The sequence below is a fragment of the Macrotis lagotis genome, chromosome X (genome assembly GCF_037893015.1).
Source record: "Macrotis lagotis isolate mMagLag1 chromosome X, bilby.v1.9.chrom.fasta, whole genome shotgun sequence".
NCBI classification, from domain to species: domain Eukaryota; kingdom Metazoa; phylum Chordata; class Mammalia; order Peramelemorphia; family Peramelidae; genus Macrotis; species Macrotis lagotis.
In genome coordinates, this window is record NC_133666.1 from 616,161,531 (window position 1) to 616,183,102 (window position 21,572).

General features: G+C 40.4%; 1 protein-coding gene across 4 annotated transcripts in view; it reads left to right on the forward strand.

Moving 5' to 3' along the window:
- Positions 1-21,572, forward strand: part of ADGRB1 (adhesion G protein-coupled receptor B1) — a 268,497-nt gene that overhangs the window by 6,214 nt on the left and 240,711 nt on the right. The gene's annotated exons all lie outside the window — the stretch shown is intronic.

Genomic DNA, 21,572 nt, shown 5'->3' on the forward strand with positions numbered 1-21,572 from the left:
TCAACTGTCATATTCATGACATATATGTGTATATGTGTGTATTGTGTTCATGCATTTATATGTATACATATAAACATGTTTACACGTAAACACACATATTTGTGGCTATATTTGTAAGTATGAATTTATCTTTTATATGTCTTTCATTAAAGTATAGATCCTTGAGAGCAAGAATTATCTCAATTTCCCTTTGTAACCACAACTAACTTGGCACATATTAAGGGATTAATAAATACTTTTTTATTTCATTCATTCATTCATTTGTGTGACAATAAAGTAGTCACTATATGCATGAATGAATGAATTTGTGCTTATTATAGTGCTTTAAAGTTTACAATGGTTTCTACACATTATCTCACTGGATCTTCAACAGTCTTTTGAATCTAGTACTACAGGTTTTATTATTCCCATATTAAAGTTTAAGAAACTGAGTCCAGGAGAGGTCACCTGATTTATCCAGATCACAATCACACAGGCCTTGAAGATTCAGAGCCAAGATTTTGACCAAGATTTCCTGACTCTCAAACTGGCAGTCTGTCTACTGATTAAAAATCAACCTGTGTCATAGATTCAGTCACTTGGCATCACAGGTCTCAGATCCTTTCCTTTTTCTTAGGCTTAGATTTTACTCAAAGTGTTAAAAGTCTGATTAAGACTGGACTCTTACATTGATCACAGGCTGAACTCTGATTTTGAACTCCAATTAAGAGTCCCAAACTGAGCCACAGATTGAACCCTAACCTTGGTTCTAGATCATTCCTGAACAGAGACATTGGGGTGATGTAATTGGTAGAGCAGAGTGAAGAAAAGTTTAGATCCTGATTTTGACATTTATCAGCTATTTGATCCTGGCAAGCCATTTATTTCTCTAGGTTTCAGTTTCCTCATCTGTAAAATGGATTTAACAGTAACACTTACCTCATTGAGCTGTTGAGAGCCTCCAGGGACACAAGAGATGCAAATTGCTTTGCAAACCTATAAATACCATTTAATATTATTATTAATATTAATATAGTATAACATCCTGGAAGGTGTGAAATGCTCATTCATACACATACTCAGTTAAATTCAGTTCAGATCAATCTACCTTTTATAAAGCTAACTATGGCAAGGCTGGTATAAACAATTACATGCTTCATTAGTGATATCAAGCCAAGCGGGCTTCCTGGAGGATGGAGAATGAACCTTATAAGGTCTGGGGGAGACAGAATATTTTCAATGATGAAGAGATGGAAAAGAGAGTGATAGGGGAAGGGAAGATGAAAAAGAGGTTTACTCATCCTCCTATTCTTCCAGTTGTTGTCATTTGTCCTTTGTAATTAAAGAAGACTATGACATCAGGGAGGTGATGCCATGCCATGCACATATGATCAACTTATGATAATTATATTCATCCTCAATGAAGACTAAGGCACAGGGAGGTTATGCCCTGACAAGTGTATGAATTAGATTTGAGTGAGGGGGCGCTATTCTAAATCACCAGCCTCACTTTCTCCTCCAGAACCATCTTGGTCCAGTGGGCAGATATGAATCAGGATGACTGGAGATGGTCCTGCATGTGAGGCAATCAGAGCTAAGTGACTTTCCCAGGGTCACACAGCTAGTGTCAAATGTATGAGGTTGGATTTGAACTCAGAAACTCCTGACTCCATGGCTGGTGCTCTATTTATTGTACCTTCAGGGAGTCCACTGTTGGGACTTGACAGATCACACTTTGTCCTTTCTCTTTCCTACCTTATTTCTTATACTATTTTATTTAGGCTATCTTATTTCTTTGAAATCTTTCAATCTTACCCCCCCACACCTTATTTTATGGATGAGACTCTTTTGCCTAGAGAAGGACATTGATTTATACAAAGCTACCCAGCTAAATAATCAGCAGGGTCAAGATTTGAATTCAGGTCTTCTAATTTCAAAACTACTGAATGTACTTTCCTATGAGATTCTTGTCCTTAAATGACTTTTCTACGTGGAATTATGTCAATAGGCATTTATTAAAGGCTTTACTATGTGCCAGACACTGGACTAATCATTGGGAATAGAAATACAAACCAAAAGAAAACATGACTTTCATTCTAATGAGGGAAAACGATGTACAAGAAGAAGGTGTAAAAGGGCTAATGGTACCTGATCTGCACAAGAGGCATAGCAAAGTAAGTCTGAGTGAGACATGACTAGCCTGAGAACTTCCTTCAGTGGAGGTTCTGAGAGGAGTCTTTCCAAAAGGAGGGGTCTCCAAGGTGCAGGTCACTTCCAATTCGTGAATTAACTCAGCTCCATTGAACTCCCAGGATGAATAAGTTTCTTTAGTCATGGATTTCTGGAATACAACCTGGAGAGAAATGGGAAAATTTACTTTCTTCAAGACTTGGCTAAGATAAGGGACAAATCACTAGCCTTTTATAGACCTCTGTTCTCCCTTTCCTTCTCCTTTTGTCCACCACTCCCATACCCTAAATGAAGGATCAGGATAAAAAGATCCCTAAGGAGCCTTCTAATGCTGAAAGGTCAATGGATCGGTGACTCAAGGGAACCTATCCAACTTCCTTGGGTAAACAAATTTCAGCAGTAATCTAGTTCAATGAAAATACCTCACCTTCTTTTCTCCATGTCTCACTTTTCACTGACTCAGACTCCTTTTGTGATCCCTAAATACTAAAGAAATACACAATCTTAGGGAGGGGCTTTCTTAGACTGGAAAGAAAAACTCTGGAAGATGGGACAGATTAAGTATAAATTGCAAAGGAGGTCAAGCAGCTGTTTTCTAGTGATTCTGGCAGAAATGTAGTCTCTTGGGGTTGTTAGATATCATCTAATCTAACCCCTTTGTCTTTCACTTAGGAAAACTGAGGCCCAGAAAGCTAAGATCACTTCCCCCCTTTAAGGTCAATGTTGGAGCTGGTAAGGACCTTGGTTGTGATCCACTCCTACACCTGGTTTTAATGTTTACTGGTGCATAAATTCAATTCAGCAAATATTGTTTTCAGGCTTATACTCTTCTCAAGACTCTATGTTGAGGATATAGAAATTTTTAAAAATTCTTATCTTTAAGGATCTTATTTATATTGTACTGGGAAATCAATGCTTAGAAATGTTAAGTGAGTTTCTCAAGGTCACATGGGCATTGCATCCCTTGAGTGGCAACCCTTCCTTCCCCCCAATCCCCTGCTCCTAAATTATAAGCTCCTTGAAGGCAGGGATCATTTGCTTTTGCTTGTTTCTTGTTGTTGCTGCTGCTGTTGTTTTCTTTGTATCCTCAGAGCGAAACATAGAGCTCTGAATATAATGGGCACTTAGTAATTTTTTTTTCATTGAATTTAACTGAATGAATTAGTAAAACCAGAAGTTAAAGAGATACAGTGGTAGCTGGGCTCTCCTCATGGATTCATTTTTATGGTAAAGAAATGGAGGTCGATGTATGTGATGCTTAATAATAAAGACTGATCAGGTAGTTAGATGGTACAGTGGATATAGTGTGTTGGGCCTGAAGTAGGAAGATTAATCTATATGAATTCAAATCTGGCCTCAGACGGTTCCTAGGTATATGATCCCAAGTAAGTCACTTAACCCTGTTTGCCTCAGTTTCTTCATTTGTAATAGATATTTTTTTTTAGGTTTTTGCAAGGCAATGGGGTTAAGTGGCTTGCCCAAGGCCACACAGCTAGGTAATTATTAAGCTTCTGAGGCCAAATTTGAACTCAGGTACTCCTGACTCCAGGGCTGGTGTTCTATCCACTGTGCCACTTAGCTGCCCCAAGACTGAATTTCTTTGGTGTTTCCTCACAAATAATTTTGCTCTCTTCTCTGCAAAACTCCAGAGGAGAGGGTGGGCAACTAAGGATGAAGGTTGAGACAATGCCATATGAGAAATGATGGAAGAAATAGGAGATGTTTATCCTAAAAAAGAAATGATCTGGAGTTGGGGGGAATGTGATAATTTTGTTCAAATTTCTGAAGGATTTGATTAGAAGAAGGGAGAAATTTGGTTTTTTTGATCCATGAACACAGTACTAGGAAGAAATAGGCAGGTGGCAGCAAGGAAGATTTAGCTTGGACAAGTAAAGAACTGTCTGTGAATAGAATGTTTGGGAGGCAGGAATTTTCTACCCTGGAGTTTTTCTTAGAGAGGCTGGATAGTCCTTTGCTCAGTAGAAAGACTGATAGATTTGGGGTTACAAGATCTTGGGTCAAATTTTAGCTCTGCCACTTACTACATGTATGACCTTGGGCAAATCAATTAACCTTTTTGTGCATCCTTTGTAAAATAAGGGATTTAGATGACCTTTAAGAACTATAAGAATATATGACCTTTAAAATACCTTCAAATTTTAATCCTAAGGTGGGAAATGAGGTAGCTGCTCTCCAGGGACCCTTAAGGCTTTGAGATTCTATGACTAGTGCTGCAATTGTGCCTGCTTAAACTAGATTATGGGGGTTTCCAAAGAAAGGTTCCCCTCCCCACCTAAGCTTTTTTTGTGGGGGCTTACCCTGCTGTTTATATAAATATATGTTATTGTTTAGTTGTGCCCAACCCTTTGTGATCCCATTTGGGTTTTTTTGGCAGAAATACTAGAGTGGTTTGCTATTTCTTTCTCCAGATAATTTTACAGATGAAGAAATGGAGGTAAACAGTTTCACCCAACTTGTAAATGTATGAGGTAATAGGTCTTTCTGATTCTAGGCCCTTATTCTATCCACTCACTATCTAGCTGAATATAAATTTAAGCATTCATAGTAACCTTATATTAGCTGAGTAGAGGCAGATAAAGTAGAACCTATGACTACAGGTACTTCAAATTTTAGTTTAATTCTTGAGTCTCATATTATTTTCCTTCATCATCTTCATCTCAACTATTAACACCATCATTAAATCACCACCTTCACTATAACCATTGACATCCCTGTCCCCATAATTAGTCCATTAATCTCATCACCATCTCTATAAATGTTACTATCATCAACTCATCTCAGTTCCCATCAATTACACTGTTTCTAATTCCATCATCATCTTCATTCTCATCATGAACCCATTTCATTCACCATCGTAACCATCTTTATCATTAACATAGATTTAAGTAAGAACACCACAATCACTATCATCAGTAGTTCAAACATCACCACCATTATATCATCTTATACCGACAACAGAGAGAAGATCATGTTGCTCAGTTCTTACTTAATTTTTTTCCATTCAGTAAGCTAATAATTGCCTACTATGTGTGGCATTCTATCAAGTCCAGGAGGTACAAAGAAAGGAGAAAGACAGTCCCTGCCCTCAAGGATCTTACAGTCCAAAGGAGAAGACAGTAAGCAAACAAATTTGCATAAGCATGCTGAATACATTCTGCTCTATAACACATAGTGACCTATGGAAAGAATGGGAGAAAATGGCTATCAGGGAGTTGATAGTCAATGTAACTAAAGAGCGAGTAAGAGAGCACTTAACTGTCCTTAATCAATTCATGTCACCTGGTCCAGAAGAAGTACATCTTTGGGTCTTGAAAGAGATTTCTGAGCCACTGACAATATTATTTGAATAACTGTGAAGAATGAGAGAGTAACTGTAGAAATGAGGAAAAAAGCAAAGAGTGTCTCAGTTTTCATAAAAGGAAAACTAATAAAGCCTGAAAACTATAGGCCATTGAACTTGATTTTCATTCCTTAGAAAATTCTATAATGTATTATCAAAGACATCATTTTTGCCTATAACCTCCTTCATTAGTGAACACAGAGAAGAAAGCAGTCCTCATATAATTTAGGATGGCTTATTCAAGAATGAGTTGTATCAGACTAACCTTACTCTTTTTTTTCAGGACAATATTATTAAACTGACAAATCAGGGAAAAGTTACCAATGCAACTTATCTAGATTTTAAGAAAGCATTTGGTCAGTGTTCTTCTTGTAGGAAACTTGGAGACATAGGGACTAGCTTATAATACAGTTAAGATCAATTAGAAGTTTGTTGAATGGCTAGCCTTAAAGAGTAGCCATTAATGGTTCTGTGACATCTTGTAAGTCCAAGAAGTGTTTCCTCCACTTTTTAATATTTTATCCGTGCCAAAAGCAGTATTATTACGAAATTTGCAGAAAGCACCAAGATGGATGTGATAGCTAGAGTCAGTATTCAAAAAACAAAAAAAAAAGAAGGATGGTTCATCAAGACCTGCTAGATTCTAATTCTAGAATCAAATAAGATATTTTTTTTCATAGGGTCAGATTCTAGTTTCATCAGAGTAGATAATCTTAGTTTGCAGAAACTATAAAGTAATGCAAATCTATAATTAATCTATAACTCTATAGTATGAAACCATTGCCTGAAGCATTGAGGGGCTGAAGGAATTGCCCAGCTTGAAACAACTGTAATTATTAAACATGACTTGAATCTGGCTCTTTCTGGATCCAAGAGAAACTCCTTAGTCACTATTCTTGGCTTTCTCCTGAGCTGAAATTCAAAGTGTTACACTTAGGTTCAAAAAACTGACTTCAAAAGTATAAAAATTGACTTCACAAGTGGGGGAAGTATGGAAAGACAGTAGTTGGTCTGAAAGTGATCTGGGGGTTTTAGTGGACTGCAAACTCCGTCTAAGTCAGCAAGATGATAAGGCAGTCAAAAAAGTGAATTTGGTTTTGGGCTGCATTAAAAGAGTCATAGCTTCCAGGAATAAGGAAGGAATCATCCTGAGATATTCTACTCATACCACATTTTGAATATTGTGTTCAGTTCTTGACATTATAATTAGAGAAGATATTAATAAATTGGAAGACATCAGAGGAGGGCAACCAGATGATGAGAGATTTCCTGTCCATGCAGTATGGGATCATTTTGAAGAAATTGGGGATTTGGTTTTTTTATCTTGAGAAGGGAATTCTTGGTGAGGAGTCATTGAGGAGGAGCGTATGAGAGGCCATCTTCAAATAACTGTATGACTATTTCATGGAACAAACAGGGATTAGATTTGTTCTGTTTGACCTCATGGCATTTAACCAGTAGCAATGGGTAGAAGTTTGAAAGAGGCACATTTATATTTTGTAAAAATAAATTGGAAAATCTCTCTAACTGCCTGGTGATTCCCCCTCACTAAAGGTCTTCAAGCAGTGGCTGAATGACCATTTGCAGGGCAGGCTGTAGTGAGATTTGTTTGGTGGGTTTGGGATAGGGGGATGTTTGATGTGGTCGATTTCAGCCCTGAAATTCTGTGATAGTTTTAGCTTTTTCCCTCTTCCAATGATCTTGCATTGACTTTCTCTGTAAATGTATCTCTTTCCTAGAATTTAAGTTCCTTCAGGTCAAATGTTGTAACAATTTTTACTTTTTGATGCCCAGAACCCAGTCCCTGCTACATATTGGATGCTCAGTTTATGGTCCTGCCCTCTGGTAGCTACATAGAGAAACAAAAGAAAACCCCAAAATATAGTGAAGTATAGTCAATGAAAAAGAGAGGAAATGGAATAATTAAACCTGTAGAAGAGATGAACAAGGGCTAATATAGAAAAGGTCTTCAGAGCCAATGTAACATTATTTTAACACTAATGAGGTCATTTTATTCTCCACTTCACATTCTCTTTGGTTCTTCTCACCAGCCAGTGCAGTATATTAAGAGAGTATGTCTTCTAGAGACCAGAGATCTGAGTTCAAATTATGCTTCTTATAACTTACTACCTATGTCATCATGGTCAAATTACTTAATCATCCTTAGCCTTAGTTACCTCATCTGTAAAATGAGAAGGTTGGAGTAGATGATCCCTTACACCACTCCCAGGTATTCCACTGAAAATATCACTAGATGTCACTTGAATCTTGGCTCTGTGATGCCAAGAACTGAACGCAGTATTCAAATGTCACTAAAAGGAGGATAATGGTGTTTGTCCTTCGTTTTGGAATAAGCCCATGACATCAAGGATGTGATGCCATGATAAACCCATGAACTGAATTTGAATGAGGGTATGCTTCACTAAGTCACAGTCTCACTTTCTCCTCTGGGGCCATCTGGGGTCCAGTGGCCTGATTGTGGTTCTGGATGACTGGAGATGGCCCTGGATACATGGAAGTCAAAAGTTAAGTGACTTGGCCAAGGTCACACAGCTAGTAAGAATCAAATGTCTGAGGCTGTATTTGAACTCAGGTTCTTTTGACCCAGGGCTGGTGCTCTAACCACTATGCAACCTAGTTCTCCTTAGACTTACATTTAGGAGATACCTTCCTAGAGTGATGGTTGTTCAATTCTAAGGCAGGTAGCAGAATGACTCTCTCCATGATGGTCTTTAAATATGGACAAAGCTGTTCCCCTAGGAGTTTGGGAGATAGACGAGATTCCTCTCTAAGGTTCCAGTTCTGAGGCTGCCTGGTAGACTCCTGTTCTCCAAGAGGAAGCTATTTTAAGGTCTTTTCATTACTTGAGTAGACAGAAGTGAGAAAGGAAATCCTAGCCTCTCGGGACCTTAGACCTAGAAAACACCTTAATGGGTACCAGTCAAACATTTATCCAAAACATTATTCTTATTTGTAGTATGTATCCTGGACAGTGACCAGTCTGTCTCTGCTGGGATGATACTGGCTTATTGTTTTCATGGAGAAGTAAATGAGTAAAAAATTTCCACATCTTTCTAATGAAGGAATACAGTCTGAAGGTCTGTATGCTGTTCCCAGAAAGCATGATGACCTGTGTTTTGTTTCAATGGGAAGCAAAAGGACATGTGCTCTGTCTACTAAAGGATTGAGAAAGTGGGATGGTCCAAGCCTCTGATGCTTGCTACTGTGTGCCCTTGAACAGATAGCTTCATTTCCTTTGACCTTCATTTCCTCATCTTTAAAATGATAGGGTTGGATTTCATGGTCTTTATGGTTCCTTCTTTGTCTATGATTTTAAGATCTCATATATATCCTGGGCTGCATCTTCCTTACCTAGTTCCGAGTGCCTTCCAAGGAGGTACCTGAATAAAACTGCAGTCATGGACAGAATTTACAAATAACCTGACCTGTAGCCCCACTGCTAACAGACATTTTCATCAGGACCTTTTGGAGATAATTTAAAACTAACCCAGAGCCGGGACTCTAATGGTCTGTAGATCTGAATGGAAATTCAAATTTGAATGTAGAATTGAATGGGAATGAAGGGAAGGAGAGCCCTGTCATCCAAATGGGTTGATCTAGGGAAGGAGCAGAAGTCTTCAATTGCTACTTCTTGTCACTGTGTGACCTCCTGTAAGTCTTTGCCCTCAGTCATTTTCAAGTTTTGCAATTGCTTCATGAGAATGACCATACCCATCACTTTTGGAAAGATTCATTGAGATAAGGAATGAAAAGTCCCTTGTAAACTATACATGGGAGTGATCTTTGTAAGGTGCTATGTATCTGTCAGGAATTTATTATCACTAGTAATAATAATATTTGTTGCTGTTTTCATACTTTTTATTTCTAGATAGAAACTGTCCAAGGACAAAGTACTCTTCTGTTAATATCTTTTATATTTACTGCCCTGTGGACTAATGTGCAGATAGATAAAATATCTGTTTTTATTATTGAATAAAGAGGTAAGCTTATTGTCTGTACATTCACAGAAAGCATCTCCAGGACAACTGCAGGGATGATAGGAATAATGCAGCTCTCTTATTTTTTTCTGCATGATTTTAATTGTTTTTGTTAAGTTTCAATATTCTGAAAGTTGTTCTTTCTTTGTAGTTTGGATATTATAAATATTTGGTATGGCAATAACTATGAAAAACATTCATCCTAAATTTTTATGGATCAGTGATGTCTAGTTGATTGTGAACAATATTTTTTGCTATTATTATTATCATTATTATTTTTATTAGTGGTAGGGACATAGTGTAAAATAATGGATAGAGATTTGGTTTGAGAATAAGGAAGAGCTGGATTTCAAATACTGCTTCAGTCACATATAAACTATAGAACCTCTCAATGGTCTAGGCCAGGAATGTATAACATCCTGTAACCCTTTCTAAACATTCCCTAACGTGACTGAACCAGGATACAATGTAGTTGGGAAACATTTAACAAAATAAAATAAGGAACCAGAATAAACATAGATAGTATTATGTTTTAAAACTGTCAACATGCTGCCTAAAGTAATCCTTATGTGTCATTGTTGTAGTTCAATTGCTTCAGTCATGTTCAACTTTTCAAGACCCCATTTGGAGTTTTCTTGGCAAAGAGACTATAATGGTTTGCCATTTCCTTCTCCAGTTCATTTTACAGATGAGGAAACTGAGACAAATTGGGTTAAGTGACATGCCCAATGTCACACAGCTAGTAAATGTTTGAAACTTTATTTGAAAATGTTCCTGACTCCAGACTCAGTGCTCTATCCATTGTTCCATTTAGTTGCCCTTATGTAATATTAGTGGCCCCAGTTTCCATTTGAGTTTGACTCAATTGCTTTAAGAAACTCTCTGCAACTGTAGGTTGCAAAAAAAGGTACTGTCCTGCATGAATAAAGGGAGTTTCCTCCTCTAGAAGTTCCCTTTAGCAATTAAATCTAGTCTCTAGAGCCATTGTTATTCATTATTATTTAGTAAAAGTCCTGGTAGTGCTATTAGGTTGCACCATGATCCGATGGAACACAGGTCCTCTTTGGCCTTCATTGTCTCCCTTTCTGAAAGGATGAACTTGGACTTAGAGGTATCAGAGAAGGTCTTCTCCAATGCTGGCATTCTGATTCTCCCCTTCCTGGCCTTTTCTCTCCCTCCTTACCTCTCTCCCTCCCTCCCTCTCTTCCTTCTCAGGGGCAAAGCATTTCTTTTTTCCCTCTGAGAGCTGGGGAGGATGACTCAGGCACAGGTCTTCCCAGACTGCTGATTTGGGGAGCTGATATGCAGGGGTGGTCGGCACGCGGGGGGTGTGGGGGTGTGGTGGCCAGAGCTCAGCATAGGGGCAGGTGGGGGCGTTTGCTTCTGCTGCTGCTTCTGCTGCTGCTGCTGCTGCAGAGACTCTGAGCCAGATCACAGTTCAGCAGCCAAAGGAGTGAGTCACTGCCAACTCTTCTGGAAAGCCTCCTGGATAAAGGGCAGATTCACTGGCTGATGGTGGGAGAGGTCAGAGCCAACTGCAGCTGGGCTCTTCACATCTTCATTCTGTCTGGGTCTGACCCTGGCCTGGGCCCCCAGGTGACGGAAAGAGATACTGCAGAGCTCTTGACCTCAGGGAGCCCCTGTCTAAAGTTGTAACATAGCCCTTCTCAAGCATTCCTCTCCTAGATGGGGGGAAAGACGTCTCCTGACCGCAGAGAGCCTCCACTCTGAGGGGAAGACATGGTCCTTGCCCTTAGAGGGTCCCTGATCACAAGAAGGGAGCCATATTACAACTATATGTAACAGATAAGGAAACTGAGGCCCAGGGAGAAAAGAAAAAAAATACCTCCATGCCAGTCACTGTGTTTCACAAATATGATCTCATTTGCTCCTTGCAACAATCCTGGGAGGTAGATGTTATTGTGATCTTTTGCAATTGAGGAAACTGAGGCAGGCAGGTTAAATGACTTGCCCAGGGACTTAGAGATAGTAAGTGAACTGGATTTGAACTCAGGTTTTTCTTACTCCAGACCCAAAGCTCTATGCATTTTTACCACCTTGCTGCCTTTGAGGGATTTGAAATAATTTGTTGAAGGTCATGAAGGCAGTGAACCTACATTTTTAGATTCCTGTGATCTTTCCACTGAACAATGGTGTTCTCTCTGCTCTTCTTATTATCAGATTCTGACATGTAAGGCTCATGTCTTGTGCTTCTAATCAAGCCTTTTCCATGGTATCTCTCCCCAGTCTGACATGATGAGCAGATGCCTTTTCAGGACCGTTAGGTTAGAATGGTTTTGACTTTCCTCTGTGGGTTAGGACGTCCTCTGCCCTGCATGTGTTCTGTATCACTGCTCAGACCAGGGACTGCCAAACCTTAGATCAGGCCCATCAGACAAACTACAAAGACTTGTGAAGCCAGTCAGAGAATATAGGGATGGAAGGAATTTGACTAGATAAGAGTTTCCCTTGAGCTCTGGTCTTTATCCTTGAACCATTAAACCTACTTTTTTCAGAGGAGGTGACATTGTGGAACTTTGTAGTTTGTTTCCCTGCCTTTGGGCAGAATAGCACTCCATTGGTCCTTCAAAAGAGAACTTGTGTGGTTTACTCCAGGTAAGGAGTAAACTCAACCTCTTTCATTTTTCTTGATGAAATCTACAGAATTAACTTAGACTTGTGAGACAGAATTCTAGAGTCTTGAATTCTAGAATCTTAAAATTCTAGGATTTTAGAATATAATCTGAGAATCTTAGAATTGTAAGGAATTTCATCGAACCCACAGGACCATCTCCCCATATTTGCCCCATTCCCCCTTCCTTCTCTCCATTGTGGAGATGCAGTGTTTCAGCTATCCAGAGTACCTGACCATTGATTAACTGCCTTTCTAAAAGAGCAGAAAACTCATAACTTCTCTTGGGCAATTGACAATTCTTGTGATTTAGCCCATTGGGGTTCAAGAGGTTCTTCCAAATGTCTTGTCTAAGTATTAAGTCCATTATGCCAATCAGTCAGTCTACAAAGTTTAAGTACTAACACAGTGCTTAAACAAATCACAAGGCTAAGGTAGACAATACGAAGAAAGGCAAAAATATCCCTGCCCTCAAGGAGCTTCCATTTTAATGGATAGCTAACATGTAAATAACTAGTTACATAGAAAGCTGTAGACCAGATGGCTCTGAAAAGGACACAGAGAAGACTTGGTCCAGGTCTTCTTCCAAACAAATTCTCTACAAACTGGAAGGCATTAGTAAGTCCCCCTCAACCTCAACTATTCACTTTAGTCAACATCACAAATCCATTCCTTCTCAAAACATACAATCTCTTGACCCTTGAGCCCAATCCCCTCATTTTACTGCACAGAACAGTTAAGTGACTTATCCAGGTCTTACAGCTAGTAAGCATCAGACTTGAATCCCAAGACTTCCTTTTCCCCATCCACAGTATCATGTTGCCAACTTCTCCCCAAAGCATGAGTCTTTTCTACAGTATTTTGCACAAGTGATCCTCAACCATCTGTTCAAAGACCTTTAGTGACAGAGAGCTCGCCTTCCAAGGTTGCTACTTTCAACCAAGCCTCCTTGCCTTGCTCCTAGGTTTGTCAGGAGATGGAGGAGTCTGCAGGTTAATGCAAATGCCGGTGTCTCATCCCCTGAGGTGAAGGGGGGAGGAGGGAGGAGCAAGCAGGAAGACTGAGCTTAGTTTGCTTGGTCCAGTGATCAGTAGGTGCTTCTCGGAGTGGTAACTTATTCTTTCTCCTTGACAGACTCACCTCTATCCCTCTTCTCCCCAGGGTCTATTAGAAAGGAATGAGAAATGATTAGGAAAAAAATCACTTTGGGGTTTGGCTCTTTAGACCCTCAGATGCTCAACTGAAGGAATGTAGACAGAAAGACAGAGAAGGAGGTAGAGATAGAGAGAGACAAAGACTAAAAAAGACAGAGAGAGGCAGAGACAGAAAGAGAAACAAAGACAGAGAGAGATAGGAATAGAGCAGAGACAGAAACAGAGAGAGACAAAGAGACAGAGAGAGACAGAGACAGAAAGATAATGAGAGACAAAGGCAGAGACAAAGACAAAAACAGATAGAAATAGAGCAGAGAGAAGAGAGAGATAGAAACAGAGACAGAGAGAGACTAAGAGTCAGATTCAGAAATACAGACAGACAGAAACAGAGATTGAGAGAAACAGAGAAAGAGAAATATATAGTAAGAGAGGCACAGAGAGATAAAGAGAGAGACGGATGGAGATGCTGATAACTTTTAGGGGAGTGTGTGTGTGAGGGGTGCAGGAGGATGTGAAAACAAAAGCCATCTGTCCCCTCAGGCCCTCAGGATAAAGCAGGGGATCATTTCTCCCTTACAGAAAGGGCAGAAGATTTCTGGCATTCCTTCATCATTTCCCAACTCAATGGTCTTCCCTTGCCTTTACCTCTGTCCCTCCTGCTGCAGGAAGAAACCTGCTTGTCTCTTTTTTGATTGATGCCCTCCATACCCCCTCCCCCACCATGGGTAGGGACACAAGATAATTTTAAAGAAATGATTTAAAAGCCTGCAGTCCCAGTGCTGGAGAGGACTACAGAAATCACCTCGTCTGAGGGTGGAATGAGCTCTGTGAATTTATGATGCTGAGATCCCCATCAGGTGGAGACAAGATGACCACTTGTCCAGCATGCTGTTGAGAAAAATTCCTGTTTAGATAGATGCAAGTGGCACAGTGGGTAGAGCCATGAGCCTGGAGTCAGGAGAGACCTGGCCTTGGATGTCTACTAGCTGTGTGTGACCCTACACAAGTCCTGTATCCTCCTTCTATCTCAGATTCCTCAACTGTAAAATGTAAAATAGAAAATGCCTTATAAATTTGTTGTGAGGAAATGAGATAATACATGTCAAATGCTATAGCTATTGTTTATTATATCTATAGCTCTCTATACTTGAAAGAGACTTTATAATATCCTGGAATCTAATCCCTTAATTTACAAATGAGTAAACTGAAGGCCAGAGAGGTTAAGACCACCCTCTGACTCTGAGACTGTATTGGACTAAATAATAGCCTCTCAGGAGGCTTTCTACATTGAACTTCCACTATCCTGAGACCTGGACCCTTTCTTCATTGAACTTCCACGATCCTGAGACCTGGGTTTGAATTATGCCTCAATTTAGCCATAAGATGATGGATAAAACACAATCCCATTAGAGCCTCTGTTTCTTTGATTCTATTAAGGCCTCCTATTCCCCCCCCCAGTTTTATATTGGGAAGTGACTTGCCTAAAGTCTCCCCTCAAACCAGTTCTTCCTCAACTTTGGAGTCTCACAGGGCTTAGAAAATATTTGATGAATGCATGAATGAATGAACCAATCAAATAGTAAATTAATGAATGAAAAAAAGCACCTACTAGCACTTTCTATGTATTAATTACTTATTAGAACTGGTACATATCAGTGGACTGACAGCCTTCTATGGAAGGGGGAGGGGAGAAATGCCAAGGAGGCTTAGACACCTGAGCAGCAGGTGTTCTGAACTATTTTTCATTGAGAGCAGAGAACTCTGGGAATCAGTGGGATCACCAAGCAGCAGGGTTCCTCTGAGGTTGTGAAGTCCAGCTTCTTGCTCATGGAAAGATCCCTAGATCTCCAGAAGGAAGACCACCTTTTATATCCTAGATCTGCTGATGGCTTGTCCTGTGACGGAGGGAAGCCCTTAGCCGCTCTGGACCTCAGGTACCACAGCTGTCAAATGGTGAACTTGTATTGGTGCTTTCTGAAGACTCTCCAAGCTCTGCCATCCTTTCTGTTTTATGTTCTTCAGACTTTCCCACTATTCATAGGAGGGGGATGCGTATGTGCTCATGGGGGAGTCCAGCCCAAGCACTCTAGGGACCTGCTTTCCCTCCTGAGTTCTTCCCTCCCTCCCAGCATCCTCCTCCCTTCTCCTGTCTCTTGGCTGGCAGGGTATTGATTCTCTGCAGAGGCTCCCCTCCCCCCTCCCTCCCCCAGCGGGGCCCATTCAACCACAACACAGACCGCACTGTTCTGCAGGCTCCAGTGAGGGGCCAGCTATTCAGAGGGCTTGTTCCAGAATGACAGAGCGCCTTTTGTGGCTGGGCCTGCGGCTGGGCTGGGGCTGGTATTGGTGGCCCCTGAGGGTGGGGAGAAGACCCAGGGCTGCTGGGGTTGGGGCTAGGGGCCTGGGACCTGGGGGAAGAGAATCAGGTAAAGTGAGGGCTTGGAATCAGAGCAGATGTTGGAAGATGAATAGAATGTTCCTTTGAGCTTTACTCATAATGATGCTAGTAATAATAAAAATAAACAACTCTTATTCCCATAGTGCTTTAAGGCTTTTCAAAACACTTTCCTGACTATGAATCTGTGAAGTGATGCAGGTGTTAGATTCTCTATTTGGAAAATGGATTCTAAGGGGTTGTGTCTTGTCCATCATCTTATGGCTAGACTGAGCCATGATTCAAACCCAGGTCTCCAAATCGTGGAAGTTCAATGTATTCCTGAGAGGCTATTATTTAGTCCAATCATACCTGCACTAGAATCCCCTCAATCATAAAGCCACTCAGGGACCTTTGCATGAAGACCTCAGGTAGAGTGGAGGTGGGGAAGGACAGAGAACACTCCCTCTAACGGCAGCCCTTTTACATTTTTGGAAAGCTTTAGGAGATGTCCTCTAATACAGAGGGGGATGGGGGAAAGAACCTGGACCTGGCAGCTCCTCCTACCTGATGAGCCAGTGGTTAAATTTTGGGGTAAGAGTTACAGCTTGGAGTTCAGCAAATGCTACAAATCAATCTCAGTTTATTTTTCCCCTGATTGTCTAGATTTAAGAAAGTGATGGAAAAATGTTAATAATGCAGATTAAATTAAAAGTATAGTGTTTTTCCTATATTCTCTCTCTGACTGTCTCTGTCTCTTTTTCTCTCTGTCTCTGACTGTCTCTCTGTCTCTCCTCTGTCTCTGACTGTCTGTCTCTGTCTGTCTCTTGGTCCTTTCCTTTCCTCCCCTCCCCTCCCCACCTCTCCTCCCCTCTTCCTTCCTTCCCTCTCCTCTCTTTTCTTCCCCTCTCCTCCCCTCTCTTCCTCTCCCTCCTCCTCTCCTCTTTTCTCCCATTTTGCAGATGAGGAAACAAATAAACAAGGGTTAAAGGATGATTTGCTCAGGGTCACACAGGTCACACACTGTCTGAGACTGGATTTGAATTAAGATCTTCCTAACTACAGATCAGACACTCTACTGTGACTCCTAACTCCCTATGTCACCAAGTCTGTCTTTACTCAAATCGTGATCCACCTTACCACATCCTTATCCTATTTGTTCTCTTCGCAAGACTCTTGTCACTTTGTTAAACACCGGGGAAATCAAAGCAAAATGAAAATCAGTCCCTGCCTTCCAAGGGCTTACATTCTTCTATGGGCATACAGCATGTAAAGAGATAGCCTTACATGTAATAATTTGAGGGAAACCACTGAAATCTGGTAGGTCAGAAAAGAGTTCCCTCAGAAAGTGGCACATGAATTGATCCTTGAAAGGAATGTCAGGATTCTAATAGGCAGAGGAGATGAGAGAGGGAATGCCAACTGGAGGTCACAGCTCAGTCAGAGACATAGAAGCATGTGTGCCCATATAAGACTTGGAATCTTGGACTATAAAGGACATGAAGGGAAATAATATGCAATAAACATAGAAAGATAGATTAGTCTAGGTTGTGAAGGGCTTTACAATGGTCATTTGGGGGAATTTATATTTTATCTTGGAGATAATAGGAAGTCATTAAAGGGCATTGAGGGCAAGTTATGATCAGACTTGTGTTTAAGGAAGGAAAGAGAAACAAAGAAAGAAAGGAAAGAAGGAGGGAAGAAAGGATGAAAGAAAGAAAGAAAAAATGACAAAGAGGAAGAAAGAAAATGAAAGTGAGGAAGGAAGAAAGAAAATGAAAGGAAGAGAGAAGAAAGGGAAGAAGGGAGGAAGAAAAAAGAGGAAGGAGGAAAAAAGGAAATGGAGGGAGGGAGGAAGAAAAAAGTGGGGGGAAGAAGGAAGAAAAAGAAAGGAAGGAAGAAGAAAAGGAAAAGAAAGAAAAGAAATGATGAAAGGAGGGGAAGGAAAAAAGGAATAAGGGAAAGAAAGAAAGAAAGAAAATAAAAGAGGAAGGGAGAAAGAAAAAAGAAAGTGGGGAAGGGAAGGAGGAAGAAAAAAGGAAGGAAGGAAAGAGGAAAGGAAGGAGAGAACAAAGGCAGGAAGGAAGAAAGAAAGGGGCAGAGGAAGAAAGAAAGGAAGGGAGGAGAAGAAAAAAAGGAAGGAAGGAAGCAAAAAAAAAGGAAAATTGAGTGCTTCTTTTGTTAGAGTTGACTTATTTACATTGAAGTCTGATCACATTTTAGGGTATAGCCCAAGGGAATGGGGTTAGATACTGGGAAGAGCCTTCTGGCAAAACAAAGGATGTTAGACACTGTACAAATGACTGAGGAAGTACAGGATGTATATGGTGGTGGTGGTGGTGATGGTGTCAGTGGCAGGAGCAGCCCCATTGGTGGCCATGGCAGTTCAGGGCTCTGGTAGTAAAGAGAATGCATGCATTCCTAGGAAAACTTGGAGCTGGCAGAGGGTAATCAGGGTAGGGATTGCCTACACTGAGTTCTAGAAACCAATTATAGTCTATCTCGCCCTGCAATTTCAACAGAGAAGTAATCACAGATTCCCCTGGAGAGGAGCTAGTGATTGGCATTTAATTAAATAGTGACTAGTTAACAAGATGACTAAACAGTGGATAAGTCCCAATTTTTACTGCCAGCCCCCCAACTTGACTTCAACTAAGAGATCTCTAAGCACTGTTTAGAGTTCATCCCCAACCCCCATCAGATCCTCATATTGTTTCTTTCTTTATGTATTTCTGAAGGCTTCCTGGAGCAGAAGGGAGCTCCTATTTTTTATTCATCCTTTCAGTTTTTAGGACTCCTTCTATTGAAATTACCTTGTATTCCTAAAAAATATAGGATATTTAATTACTTGCCTACAGCAAAATGAAAGCTCCTTGAGGGCAGGCTCTATTTTGGTTTGCTAACATTGTGTCTCATACATCACAGACATTTAATATTTATTGAATTGAATTCAATCAGTCAAAAACATTTGTTAATGTGCTGAGTTCTGGGGATTTTAAGAAAGCCCAAAACATAATCTGTCTTCTCAAGAAACTCATTCTATTTGGGGGAAACAACATGTAAATAAATAGGAACATACAAGATTTAGAAAAAGTAGATGGGAGGTAATCTCAGCACTAGCAGCTGCTTCTACTGCTGGTGGTAGGATCCAGAAAGGCCTCCTATTGAAAGTAGGATTTGAACCCAGATTGGGGAAACTGGAGAAATTAAGAGGTGAAGGTGAGGAGCTACAGTGCTTGCCCTCAGAAAACTTCAGATCTGAGGAGGAAGAGAAACATTAGGGTGGCTGGTTTATTGTGTATTTCTTAAATATAGATCCAAAAGGGGAGCAGCTAGGTGGTTGAGTGGATAGAGCACCAGCCCTGGAGTCAGGAGGACCTGAGTTCAGAGCCAGCCTCAGGCACTTAATAATTACCTGCCTGTGTCAGACATGTAATAATTACCTGGCTGTATGACCTTGGACAAGTCACTTAACCCCATTGCCTTGCAAAAAAAAAAACCCAAACAACAAAATATAGATCCAAAAGAACCCAAATTTCCCAAAACACATAATCAGAGATATTAGTAAATCATTGGGAGTACAGTGCCATCGAGTGGAAAAAAATGCATCCTCTAGAGTAAAAAAATGTTAGTGATACTTTTCTACTTGGGTGAACTTGGATCAATCACTTAAAATTCCTGGACCTTAGTTTCCTCATATGTAAAATGAGGCCTGTTGCATGAGATGATCCCTCCTATGATTCTTTACAATTATAAACCTATGATCTTGTGAATATGAATCAGAATTCCATCCAAGTGGCAACAGATTAGAGAACGGTGAGATTAGTTTAGGAATCCTTCCTGAGAACAGCAGCACTTGATAGCCAAAGAAACCTTGTGCCTTCCTCTTCCCAGGGAGTCCTTGCTGAAGACTCAGGCCTGTTAATTATCTCAAAAGCAACTGAGGCTTATCAGGGGAGGTTGGCATTGTTCCCTATAATTCCATGACTTTAGGGGATTGGATCACTTTCGAAGTCTCTTTCTGAATTAGAATTGAGACCTAGAGTACTTGGGATCAGGATTTTTACCACAAGTTGAACTTAGATCACCAATTCATGTTGATGAATGAGGAACTGGAAGCTTAGGGAGGGGAGATGTAGTGTCTGAAATTTCATGGGTCTTAAGGGTCTCCAATCTACAATGGACACCTCCATTCCTTTCTCTTACTTTCTTCTAAACCCGGTGCAGTTGGTCTTCTGACATCATCATTCAACAGCTGCCCTCTTCAAAGTTACCAGTGAATTATCAATTGCTAAATCTATGGCCCTTTCTCAATCTTCATCCTTCTTGACCTCTCTGTTGACTTTTACACTATCCTTATCCCAATTTTTAGTATTCTCTTCTCTTTCTGTTTTCATGACACTGATATCTTCCATTTCTCCTCCTCCCTTACTTCTCAGAATCTTTTTTCAGATCAACTCTCTAACTCTTATAGGCCCTATGGCTCTGTCCTGGGGTCTTATATCTTTTCTCTCTATACAGTTTCAATTGATGATTTTATCAACCCTTCAGGATTCAACTCTCATTTCTACAATTGATTCTCAGGTTTATTTGCCCATTCCTAAACTTTTTCCTCACCTCCAGTCTCACATCCAGTTGCCCAAAATGTCCCGTTTTGAAATCAAACATGTTCAAAACTGAACTCATTATCTTTTCCCCAAAATTCTCCTTTCTTCCTAAACTTCTCCATTACTTTAGAGGGTACCTCTATCCTCCTGGTCACCCTGGCTGGAAACTAAGATGCCATCCTCTCCTTCTAGATTTATTTCACCCCATCACTCCCCCATATCCATCTGTTGCCAAATCCTACAGTTTCTGCCTTTGGAACTTTCTTCTATATGTCTTTTATAGAACACTATTACCATCTTGATTCAGGCTTTCATTGTCTCATGCCTGGACTTTTAAAATAGTTTTCTGGTTGGCTCCCTGCTTCCACTCTCTTTTCATTTGGGTCCAATAGCCACTTAGCTATCAAATTGATCTTCCTAAAGTACAAGCCTGACCCTGTCACTCTCCTACTCAGTGAACTTCAGTGACTTTGCATGCCCTGGAAGATCAAATACAAAGAGTTCTGTTTGCCTTGTAAATCCTTTTAGAACCTGGCACTTTTCCATTTTTCCAGTATTTTTTTTACTTATATCCATGCTATGGATTAGATTCAGTGATGCTGGCCTCCTTCCTGGCTGTTACTCAAACAGGACCCTCTATCTCTAGATGACTTTCCTTTTCCCCGTGTCTCCATGGACAGAATGTTTTCCCTCACCATCTCTATCCTCACTTCTACCTCTACCTCTAAGGTTCTTGACTTTCCTCAAGTCTCAGTTCTAATCCTACTTTCTAAAGGAAGCGTTTTTTTCTAAGTCCTCTCACCTTTGCTGATGTCTTTACTGAGATGACCTTCTCTATTCTGTCTCTTGGTTATACCTCTTTTATTCGCAAGCTGTCTCCCCTTTTAGAATGGGAGTTCCCTGAGGGCAAGGATCATTTTTTTACTTTCTGTGCCTTGTCAGCGCTAACATAGCTGTAGCATGTTTGAAACATAATAAGTGTTTAATAAAAGTTTGACAACTGACTATAAAAAGAACTGTGCCTCTTTCTCCTCTGGCTGGAAAGGACTTCATCAGGCATTCTGAATGGAGCAAGAGAGACCTCTAGGCTGATAAATTATATATAACAAATGGATGTGAGGCCATTCTATCCTGAGATCAGCATGAGGGTGTAGACAAGAATTCTGGCTAGGCAGCCACATGAAATGGATTTGCATTTCAGTTTTGCAACTAAGGTCCCTATGACCTTGGGAAAAATCCCTTTTTCTCTCAGGAACCTAGTTTCCTTTGCTTTAAAA